Source organism: Balaenoptera borealis, assembly GCF_965194805.1.
Source record: "Balaenoptera borealis genome assembly, chromosome: 17".
In the NCBI taxonomy this organism is placed as follows: Eukaryota; Metazoa; Chordata; class Mammalia; order Artiodactyla; family Balaenopteridae; genus Balaenoptera; species Balaenoptera borealis.
Window position 1 is genome coordinate 35,910,255 of NC_138876.1, and position 11,522 is coordinate 35,921,776.

The window sequence follows — 11,522 nt, forward strand, 5'->3', positions numbered from 1 at the left end:
TAGAACATAATTATTCTTATGGTTTACCTAAAAGCTCTTATCTCATTTATATTTAAAGTTTCATCATATCAAGTTATTTCTCTTGCTGACAAATTTGCAACAGATATAACAAGATTTCATTTAACTTTCATTAAACCTAGGTGCAGTGAAAGTACTATACTTAATGTTGATGGCTCTAAAGACATGTCTATATTAATTAGATCAACAAACAAACATTAATACCAGGTATTAATTTAATACTATGTATTTTCCAGTTCACATGAACCTGAAACTCATTTAGCTTAATTTCTCTTGTATTTAGAATTGTTTGGTTTGTAAGCACTTACTTTTCTTTAAGCCAATTAAATAGAGATCATTTACAGATTAACCTCAGCAATGTTATCCAAAGACACAAACACATATAAATAGACAAACAAACAGAGAGACATCATAGTTCTCATTTCAAAATTTCATCCCTGAGTCAGGTACAGCAATGTAAAACCCATCAGTTTACAAAAGAGGTTGGATTAAAGTTGGTTTTCTGGCAGATGGAACAATTCAACTCACTTGTCTAGATGGCTAAACCCTTTCTACTAATATTTATGGAAAACAAGTCAAGTTCTAAATTACTGTATCCGCTTTTTCAAAATTTGCATTTTAAAAAGATGGCAGAGGTAAGGGTTCTTGAGAAGACCAGATAGGACATTTGTATCTCAAAGATACAGGCAAGTTTCTCCTAGGATGACTTTGTTTCCCCTTTGTTTAGTATTTACAAGCCTCTTAAGATCTCCCATATTTATTAGAAAATCAATCAATTTGTTCCCCACTGTCAATGTTACCCAGGCCCCTGTGGGGAAATCAGAATCAGATACCTCAAGTGCAAGGAAGTCTGCTGGCCTCTTACAAGATTATTGGGGCAAGGGAAATTGCCCTTCTGCGTAAGTGGCTCCCGGTCCAAATTGGGTGCCCTGTCTGGTCTTAGATGATGATACTAAACCAGGTCCCTGTGTCCCGGAGGTTACCATAGAAAGTTCTATTTGATCCCCTTGGGTAGGGGAAACGGGAGGCAGTGAATATGTTGGCGGCGTGGGAGGGGGGAGTTGGAACAACTGCCAGTGCAGCCAGCTCGGCCATTGGGGGAGCTGGATAGGCTGGAGGGGGGTTTCAGTTTTGAAATAACATGTCCCCACTCTCATTTTTTTCTATTCACTTGTAGAACAGGTTTCCCCTTGGGTTTCCTTTCAGACCCCTGCCCATAAGGTGGCAGCCCTCTGACTCCTTTTCCTCCTGATGCAATATAGCATAAATGCTCCTACATATGGAATCTCATCTCTTTTCCCTGCTCTTTTTTTTTTAAATAAATTTATATATTTATTTATTTTGGGGTGTGTTGGGTCTTCATTGTGGTGCGCGGGCTTCTCATCACGGTGGCTTGTCTTGTTGCAGAGCACAGGCTCTAGGTGCGCGGGCTTCAGTAGTTGTGGCACGCGGGCTCAGTAGTTGTGGCGCACAGGCTTAGTTGCTCTGCGGCATGTGGGATCTTCCCGAACCAGGGCTTGAACCCATGTCCCCTGCATTGGCAGGCGGATTCTTAACCACTGCGCCACCAGGGAAGTCCTTCCCTGCTCTTTTGCAGAACATTTCTAGCTGCGAGATTGTGTAATAATTGAGTGAGCCATTCAGGGGCCATCGTTCTTCTGATCCTAACATATATTGGGTCCACACCCTATTACAGTAATACATCATGTCTTTCTTAGTCATAGGCTCATGGGTATGTTTTGCCCATTTATCTAATATATTCCCCAAAGGGCTCTCCTTCAGGATAGATATTTTCCACTTTTAAAAGTTTGATAACACCAAGACAGAAAAGACGCAGACAAATTCCAACACAAAAGGCACAAATTCTAGCACTGATGCACACAAAACCAAGACAAAACCAAGACAAGACCAACGAACCAGTTCCCAGATCGGGTAGACTTACCCTACAAAACCAACGAACTAGTTCCCAGTGAACCGGTTCCCAGAATCAGGTAGAGTCCAACAACAATTCCCCCCTCCAGCAGGGTACCCCCACCAGATTGGCCTTCCCATAAAGGAAAAACCCAGACTGAGGGGGAAATATGTTCCTAGCGTGCATGCCAGAGTGACTTACCCTCCAGAATCGAATCAAGTCCGTCGACTTGTAGCCCCAGATGGAACCGAAGTTCCCCAAATGGAAGTTTGTCGGTTCCTTGCCTCAACTGCCAAGTGCTGGGGTAGCTGGTGCCGCTTCAAGGGAACTTTGAAGGGAAGATCCTCAGGACAATGGTCCTGGCAGCTGCTAGGGCCCTGCCCCAATATTCCCTGAGCGGGGCCGGCTAGCCATGAGCAGCAAGGCTCCTGGCTGGCTAAGCCAAATTTGTTACTGAGTCCAAGCTCGCTCTGCTCGCTGGACGACAGGCTAATGAATCGGAGACGAGGTGTTGAGGCAAAGGAATACGACTTTATTTGGAAATCCAGCAGACCGAGAAGATGGCAGACTAGTGTCTCTGAAAAACCATCTTATCTGGGTCTGGATGCCAGTTTCTTTTATAGAATCAGGGAGGGAGAGGCGGTGAGGAAGTTAAGTAAAAGGGCCATCAGTCTTGCAAAACATCTCCTGGAATCTAGATGCGGTTTTGTAATAGCTTTCTATTTGCTGCTGTAACATTACCACAAACTTAGTGGCTTACAGGATACAAATTTATCTTACAGTTCTGGAGGTCAGCAGTACAAAATGGGTCCCAGTGCTAAAATCAAGGTGTTGGCAGGGCTGCATTCCCTTCTGGAGACTTCAGGGGAGAATCCAGCCTAAGCAAGAAGGACGGTCACAGAGAGGACGGTGGCAGCTCAGGGGACACGAAGGAGAAGCTGGGGGCAGAGTCCGTCATATACTTCAAGATGGAGGCCGCCCTGCCACCCACATCCCAGGACATAAGCTATTTACCCAAAGGCAAAGTGGCCAACACCAATGTCACGCGTCAAGCACTACGGGGCACCAAGGCGGCCGTGAACCGGCGGAGCGCGGACGCGCCCCCAGCCCCGCTGCCCGGCGCCAGCAGGAGCCCCTGGGTCCTCGAGCAGATCCTGTGTCTGCAGCAGCAGCAGATCCAGCTCGCGGAGCAGATCTGCGTGCAGGTGAACCTGTGGGCCTCCCATGCCCTCCACTCCAGCGGCGTGGCCGGAGCCAACTCCCTGAAGACGCTGGGCGGCCACGTGTCCCAGCAGGCTTCGGCGGCTGTGGCTCTGCTCAGCCGGAAAGCGGGAAGCCCGGGTTTGCCCCCTGGACACCTTGAAACCAGCCAAGCTACCTCACATCAGCATCCCTTCCGCTGCCAGCTCTCTGTCCCCGGGGCTGACGCCCTTCGCCCTGAAGCCAGATGGGACCCAGGTGCTCCCCAACGTCCTGTCGCGCCCCTCGGGGGCGTTACTACCTCAGGCCCCAGGCTCTGTGCTCGTCCAGAGCCCATTCTCCGCCGTGGCATTAGACCCGTCCAAGAAAGGGAAAGGAAGCCACCGAGTGTCTCCCCGGTACATGTCAAACCCAAGGACGAGGTCCTCTTCAAGCACAAGAGTACGTACTGTAGCAAGGTTTTGGGGACTGATAGCTCCTTGCAGATCCACCTCCACTCCCACACCGGAGAGAGACTCTTCGTGTGCTCTGTCTGCGGCCACCGGTTCACCACCAAGGGCAACCTCATGGTGCACTTTCATCAGCATCCCCAGGTGAAGGCAAACCCCCAGCTGTTTGCCGAGTTCCATGACAAGGTGACGGCAGGCAGTGGCCTTCCCTACGTGCTCTCTGGCCCTGTCTCCGTAGATGAATCCTGTAAGGAGAGCCCGTCCTTGCGACGGGGACCCCCAATGTAGTGCTACCTCAGAATCTCTCTTCGGGGACTAACACCAAGGACCTCATGGGTGGCCCGTTGCCCAATGACCTGCAGCCCAAGCCTTCTCTGGAAAGTGAGGATGGATCCATCCTACCTGGGGTGGGGCTAAACCATAATTCCCCGAGGGTTGGTGGCTTCCAAGGGAGTGGGACACCCGAGCTGGGGTCAGAGACCCTGAAATTGCAGCAGCTGGTGGAGAACATCGACAAGACTACCACTGACCCCAACGAATGTCTCATATGCCACCGTGTCTTAAGCTGCCAAAGTTCCCTCATGATGCATTACTGCACCCACACCGGGGAGAGGCCGTTCCAGTGTAAGATCTGTGGTCGAGCCTTCTCCACCAAAGGCAAGCTGAAGACACACCTTGGGGTGCACTGGACCAACACGTCCATAAAGACGCAGCATTCATGCCCCCATCTGCCAGAAGAAGTTTACCAACGCGGTCATGCTGCAGCAGCATATTCGGATGCACATGGGCGGTCAGATTCCCAACACGCTTCTGCCAGAGAATCCCTGTGACTTTATGTGTCCCGAGCCAATGATGGTCGGTGAAAATGGCAGTACAAGCATTGTCTGTCATGATGATGTCGAGAGTATCAGTGTAGATGAAGTTTGCTCCCAGGAGGCCCCTGGAAGCTCCTCGAAGGTCCCCATGCCCCTTCCCAGCATCCACTCGGCATCACCTACTCTAGGGCTGGCCTCGGTGGCTTCTCTAGATGTCCCGGGGAAGGCGGGTCTCACTGGTCTTGCCCTGCAGTGACAGAGCAGCCAAGAAAATGGTTCAGTGGAGAGCGATGGCTTGACCAACGACCCTTCCTCCTCAGTAATGGGGGACCAGGAGTATCCGAGCCGAAGTCCAGATGTCCTGGAGACCACATCCTTCCAGGCAGTCTCCCCAGCCAATAGCCAAGCGGAGAGTGTCAAGTCCAAGTCTCCTGATGCTGGTGGCAAAGTGGACAGCTCGGAGAACAGCCGCACTGAGATGGAAGGTCGGAGCAGTGGCCCACCGACATTTATCTGAGCCCAGCCCACCTACGTTAAAGTTGAAGTTCCTGGTGCATTTGTTCGTCCCACGACCATGTCCCCAGGTATGACACCCTTGTTAGCAGTCCAACCCCGAAGACAGGCCAAGCAGCACGGCTGCACAAGGTGCGGGAAGAACTTCTCATCTGCGAGCGCACTTCAGATTCATGAGCAGACTCACACTGGGGAGAAGCCTTTCGTGTGTAACATTTGTGGGCGAGCTTCTACCACCAAAGGCAACTTGAAGGTCCATTATATGACGCATGGGGCCAACAATAGCTCAGCACGCTGTGGCAGGAAGCTGGCCATCAAGAACACCATGGCTCTATTAGGAACGGACGGAAAGAGGGTCCCCGAGATATTTCCCAAGGAAACCCTGGCCCCTTCAGTGACTGTGGACCCTGTTGTGTGGAACCAGTACACCACCATGCTCAGTGGTGGTCTGGCCATGAAGACCAACGAAATCTCTGTGATCCAGAGTGGTGGCATTCCCACCCTCCCGGTGTCACTGGGGGCCAGCTCCGTGGTGAATAACACCGCTACCTCCAAGATGGATGGCTCCCAGTCAGCCATGAGTGCCGAGGTGGAGAAGCCGGGAGCTGCCGACAGCGTCCCCAAATACCAGTTCCCTCACTTCCTGGAGGAAAACAAGATGGCCGCCAGCTAAGCTACAGGAGAGTGCACGTCGAAGGAGCAGTGCAGTGACCTCTCTAGAACTGTACCTTTTTTGCTTGTTTTTCTTAAAGACCCCCATCTCCTCCAGTTTTCTTCCTGATGTGCAAATAATGTTTTGAGTTGTGACCGCAAACTCAGGCACATCCTACAATCACAATGTTGCTATGCTGCTTTGCAAAAGCAAACAAACAAAAAAGAAAAAAAAAATCATACTAAAACAAATACAGACTAGTATTTTTTTTTTAATTTTGGAAAGAAGCGTGTCTTGCAGAGTACTTTTGTTACTTGCAACAAACTATGTACGTAAAACCTTTGTACAACCTAGAGTAACTGTTTCCAAAGACTGTCACCTATTTCAGGTTGGAAGGTGTTGAACCACCATGGAGAAGACAACTGTTTTGCCTGTTTGGGGGTTGGCGGGGTGGGTGGGTGGGTACTGTATACTTACTTCTGCGATGACTGTATGCGGGTAAATGGACAAGGTCTGTCGTCTGTTTAGGGACCTGTTTTGTATTCTCCCAACCCTACACCCATTTTTCTCTTCTTTTTTGAATGTACTTTTTTTTTTTTAGACCAAGTTTGTAGAATTCCAAATTTTTCTTCAACCTTGGAACCTTAAGTAGAATGCCCTCAAGTGGACAGATTTTAGTCCTTAGAGAGTCAACATGTGTGTTGCTGCTTATTTAAATGCAGTTCAGTTGGAGCCCCAAGAGTGCCAAGGTCCTCCCTATGCTTTCCAGATGCCCTTCCTCTTCCTAAAACCAGGAGAGGTGAGCACCTGAGCAGGGAATCTCAGGTGACTTAATTTAGTTCACCGGTGCCTACTCTGAAGAGCTGGGTACCCGTTCTTGAAGAAACAAGCTCACCAGAAGGGTGTGTTTTCTTCTTATATACTAATAACTTCTTATACTAATTTGTACCAGAAGTTCCTTGATTGTGACTTATGCCAAGTAATTATGAAGATTTTTTTTTTTTCCTGAGTATTGCATAAGGCTACCAAGTTGGAACAGGCAAGTCTTGGGTGTGAAAGCTTTAATTTATCTACGTCATTCATGTGTTATTTTTGTAGCTATAGTCTCTATTTTCTTATTTGATGACCGCTGAAATGTTCCTAGGCCCTGTCGTAAACCTAACAGTTGATGTATTCGTGGGAACAGCTGGAAGTTCAAGATGTTGTTGTGATTCTTTTTTTCTTAATCCCCCTTTTGTACATGTGATATTAAGCAGACAATGAAGCGTTACTCTTGAGGATTTAACAAGGAAGGGAAAAGAAAGACCCACATTTCTGGGTGAAGTCTTTGCCCCTCTATGTGGAAAAGTGGGTTGTGACTGTTCTCAAGTCTGTCTCTTGGTAATTGCACCTGATTTTAGGATCCAAAAAAATTTTTTTTTGTTTTGTCAAGTTGTGCTTTTCCTTCTGGAATTGTAAGTGAACACAATAATAGGACCTGTTTACACTGTGAAGTGGATATTGTTACAGAAAATACACCAGAGGCTTTCTCACTTGTTAAGCTAATAGTGCCTTGTGAATGTATGATCTACGGAGAAACCCCTGTAGTTTTTACCTGCTGATGCTGTCTGTCTGTTGGAGAATAAATTTTGGATGGTTCTTTTTTTCACCAAAAAAAAAAAAAGACGGCATCAGCATTTTCTCCTGAACCATCAAAAAGATGACTGACATTTGAAATACTTCAAATGTATAAATTCTAAAGTTTAAATGTTTGAAATGCTCAGGAGACAGTTTACATGGACATGGAAAGGTAAATCTCTCTGTAGGCTAACCCCTAATTTAGAGGCAAGAAATTTATTGGAAAAAAATCAGGTTATTTTTACAAACTGGCTATTTATTTTTGAATAATTCAGGAAAAATTCCCCATTGCTTAATTTCAGTTATATCCTCCCAGCAACAGTACTAATCATATACAATATAACCATAGCATTCCATAGTACCCCAGTATTAAATTTTGAAATGTAAAATACCCATAACATAAAACCAGAGGGGAAAAATTCTTATAAAGCATTTTAAAATCAGCAAAGCATTATCCTTTTCTGAGTCAACAGGGAAGCTTCTTCATAATACCACTGAGATTACTCTCTCCTTCCCTGAAGACAAAGTTATGCTTAAAGCTGCCCAAATATGTAAAGACAATGATGAATAGAGTTTCCTGCAGATACATCACCAAATGAGAAAAAGGGTGAATTTTACGGTACATGAATTATAGTAATGAATTATATCTCAATAAAGATGTTACTAAAAAAAGTTCAGAGACTCATAAGTGGTAGATCTTCCACATTTAAGTAAAACTAGGCTTTTCAATAACAGTTTATATGTACTGAGTGCTTATTAAGGACCAGAATTTTTCTAAGTATTCTCTTAGAAATACTCATCTATTACAATAACCTATAAGATAAGCACCCCACAGATAAAGAAACTGTGGCTTGCCTAAGATCACACAATAGTAAATGGCAGAATTGGGATCTGAACTCAGGCCATCTAAATTCAGAGTCCTATTTCTTAACCAATTCACTGCTTATGTTCTTAAGCACTATACTATGCCATACTGCTTTCTTGAATGTATGGAGTCCCTTACTAGAACACAATTATTTGGAACCCAATTCAAATACTACTAGATATTCTAGCAAAGAACTATGGTATAAGAGGAACGTATTATTGCACTCTAAATAGCTATATATTTTGGCAGAACTAAATAATATAATCAAGAAGAATCAGCCTACAGTCAAACCTGGTTTGATAAAATATGAAAGGTTATAAAGTAGAGCAAGTCATCATAGACAAAATCACTTTCCTTCCAAGTCCAATAGATGTTTGTTATTCTGCTGTATGCCCATTTGAATTTTTATCAAGAAGAAAAATGATGCAATTAGAGAAGGCCATATATTACACATCCCATAAACATTTTCTTTAGTAGTCTAAACAAAGTGGTTTGACATCAAGATAAAATATAAATATCTTCAATAACCACTTTGATGTATAACTGCCATTAGAATTTCTATGTCACGTAAAAAAAATACCTTTTTCTTTTGTTTCTATTTCTGTTAAGTTATTTTGGTGGAGAAAATTGATGTCTATATGAGAAATGAGGGAAGATTTCAATAGAATTTATTTTTTGTCTTCACAAAATAAAAGGCATACATCTGTTAAACAGAACACAAAAGAATAAGGTAGTAACAGTTCATGCTTTATAATAAAGGTGACATTTCTTTGATCTTTTGTTTTAAAATTAAGCTCAAGGGTCCTGCTTGACTAACTAACATTCACAAACCTAATGTTTTGTGCCTTGCAGGCTGCACGAAGTATAGTCTTTTCAGAAACTGATGGTGCTGTTTACCCTAAAAGTTTCCTACATACAAAAGCATATCATCACTCTCACCCTGTGTCAAGGTTTCACAGGATACTAGGACAGTGGGGTGGAGTTAAAAACTGCATCAGAAGAGCAGGCTAGTTGGCTTGGATGTGTGCCTGTATTAGAATTCCCATTACAAATGTAGGCAGTATGTCTGGGAGCTTCTCTCAGAGATGTGGGAAAGAAGAAGATGTGGCAACGAGCTACTTACTGATTGAGCTTCTTCCATTGCTTTCTTCCATTGCTTTCTTCCATGTCTCTCTTATCCAAAACCCCAGGCTTCATCTCCATCAAGATGCCTTTATGATGCCTTCCAACATCTGTTCTATACTCCACCACCGCTGAGTCTTTCTCCAAGCTGCCCAGATCCCTGGAGAAATCGTCTTCTTTCTACTAAACCCAACCTCCCCATCACCACCCGCAACACATACACACATACACCTTCTATGCTTTTTCTTCTTCACCTCACCACTGAACTCACTTAATTCCAGGAATTTTTCATTATCTTTCTCATTCATTCATTTGATAATTTTGTTCAACCAACATCCACTCATTTAGAACAAAAACTATGTGCCAGACATTGCAAAAACAACCTTTAAGTGACATTTCTTCTAAGCAATTTTGCAACTAACTAGTGGACGTGTATATTTATAGGATAACTCTGTCTCCCTCTCCGTCCTGTTGGTAGATGGGGGCTTGCTGGATCTTTGTAGCACTCTGGACTCTGGCATGCAACTGATACTCAATAAATTCTAGTTAACCTACTAAGAGACTGATGCTGGCAACAGCAGCTATTCTAGCTACACTTCACAGTAAGAGAAAGTAAATGCCCTTTGTCTCACATTTCTGAGCCACGCTGATCCAGCCGACCTTTGACCCATCCTTCTCCCTCCCCCATCCTCCTCACCAAAACAAACATGGAATATTTATCCCCAATAAGTAACCACATATCCCATTCAACTTTGGCCAAAAACAGGAACCCTGAGGTCCAGAATCCTAGTTTGTTGTTTAAAATACTGCTCATTATCTGTGAATTAAAGTGATGTCTTACAATACAGGGACAAGGAGACAGGCTTTGAGTCCCAGGGCTGCCACAAATCAGCTGTGACATCCTGGGCAAGCCACAAGTTTTTGGAGGTTTAGCGTCCTTATCTGTAAGACGGAAATGCTGGTACCTGTCTTCAGAAGCTTCTTGGGAGCATGAAATAGGGACTGTATAAGAGGGTGCTCTGGGGACTTCCCTGGTGGTGCAGTGGTTAAGAATCCGTCTGCCAATGCCGGGGACACAGGTTCAAGCCCTGGTCCAGGAAGATGCCACATGCTGTGGAGCAATTAAGCCCGTGCGCCACAACTACTGAAGAACTATGGTCAGAGTTCTGCATCTCTCTCCTCCCCAGTGGGCTTTCCTTATTGACAAGAGGGAGGAGTGCAAGTTTTGATTTGTGGTTTAATTACATACTGGCTTTTGAATTTCTGAAAAATTTTTCTAAGTAACAAATATCTGCTAAGCATTTTTTATATATTATCTTAGGAGGAAGATTTGAATTTATTATTCTGATTGGGAGTAAAAAGATGGAGTAAAAGGTTATATAATAGGTGGTTTTCAGATCAGCGGATTGGGGATGATACAGTTTCCCCAAAAATATTCATGGCATGGGTTTTCCAACTTTGTAAACTTCTGCCTGACCCAAATGGACCCCCTGCTTCAAAGTGGGGCTCCAGATGTCAAGGTCTTACAGATGGGGTCTATTTTACTCCTAGGTGTCTAGGGAACCAGTATCCCCCCAAATATTCATGCCCACCCCAATGACCCTGCCTAGTGAACATGCCAACCCCAGTGAAGCATTTCTTTTTTTTCTTCCATATCCAACCCGTCCATTTGCTCTGCTGCATTCCCGGAACACCTTCTAGGTGTCCCTGTTGCCATCAAACTCCTGCCTTCTGCCCCAGAGAGAAGGAACATGCCTGTAGTTCCACGCAGGAACTAGAACCTCAGATGCCCCGAAAGAAAATGTGAGGGTTTGATAGGGTCGTTTTGAGTCTGTCTTTTGATGCTATCCATATTTTCACATTTGCCTCTCTTTTATAACCCTAAAAGGTAAAACATATAACTTTTGGCCTCGTTTGATTACTAAACAATGTGTCCAATAGATGAGGCAATCCCATCTCTGTGCCACTCATCCCTGACACCCATCCCCAACACCTGTCCCCTAGGAAGCCACACCATTCTTCATGAGAAGTCCAGGCCGCCCCTTACCACTCGGCCTGAACTGGGGTCAGGCTTCTTCTCACAGCCATGCTATTTGGTCCTGTGCACCCCGCTTTACTCCTCTTGAAGGAGGGAGTTTGGCCCCCAAATCAACTCTAGTACTCCACTGCCTACTGCTTCCTTCTCTCCCTCCAGCTGCTTCCTCTCTTCCCCCAGAGGAGCTCTCCAAGCTCAGTGAATAAATTCAGCCCCCTGACATTTGCCCCCCCTCTTTTTTAGAGTCTCTCATTACAGTTGCACTTTGCCTAAACTTACACAACAAAATCGTGGCAAAAAATGTCACGGTAATCCAATTCATTT

At 45.0% G+C, this 11,522-nt stretch overlaps 1 pseudogene across 1 annotated transcript; it reads left to right on the top strand.

Moving 5' to 3' along the window:
- Window positions 1–2,754: 2,754 nt before the first annotated feature.
- Window positions 2,755–7,224, top strand: LOC309614927 (sal-like protein 4 pseudogene; annotated as a pseudogene). The gene has a single exon. The product of its transcript is annotated as a sal-like protein 4 pseudogene (transcript).
- The last annotated feature ends 4,298 nt before the right edge of the window (window positions 7,225–11,522 follow it).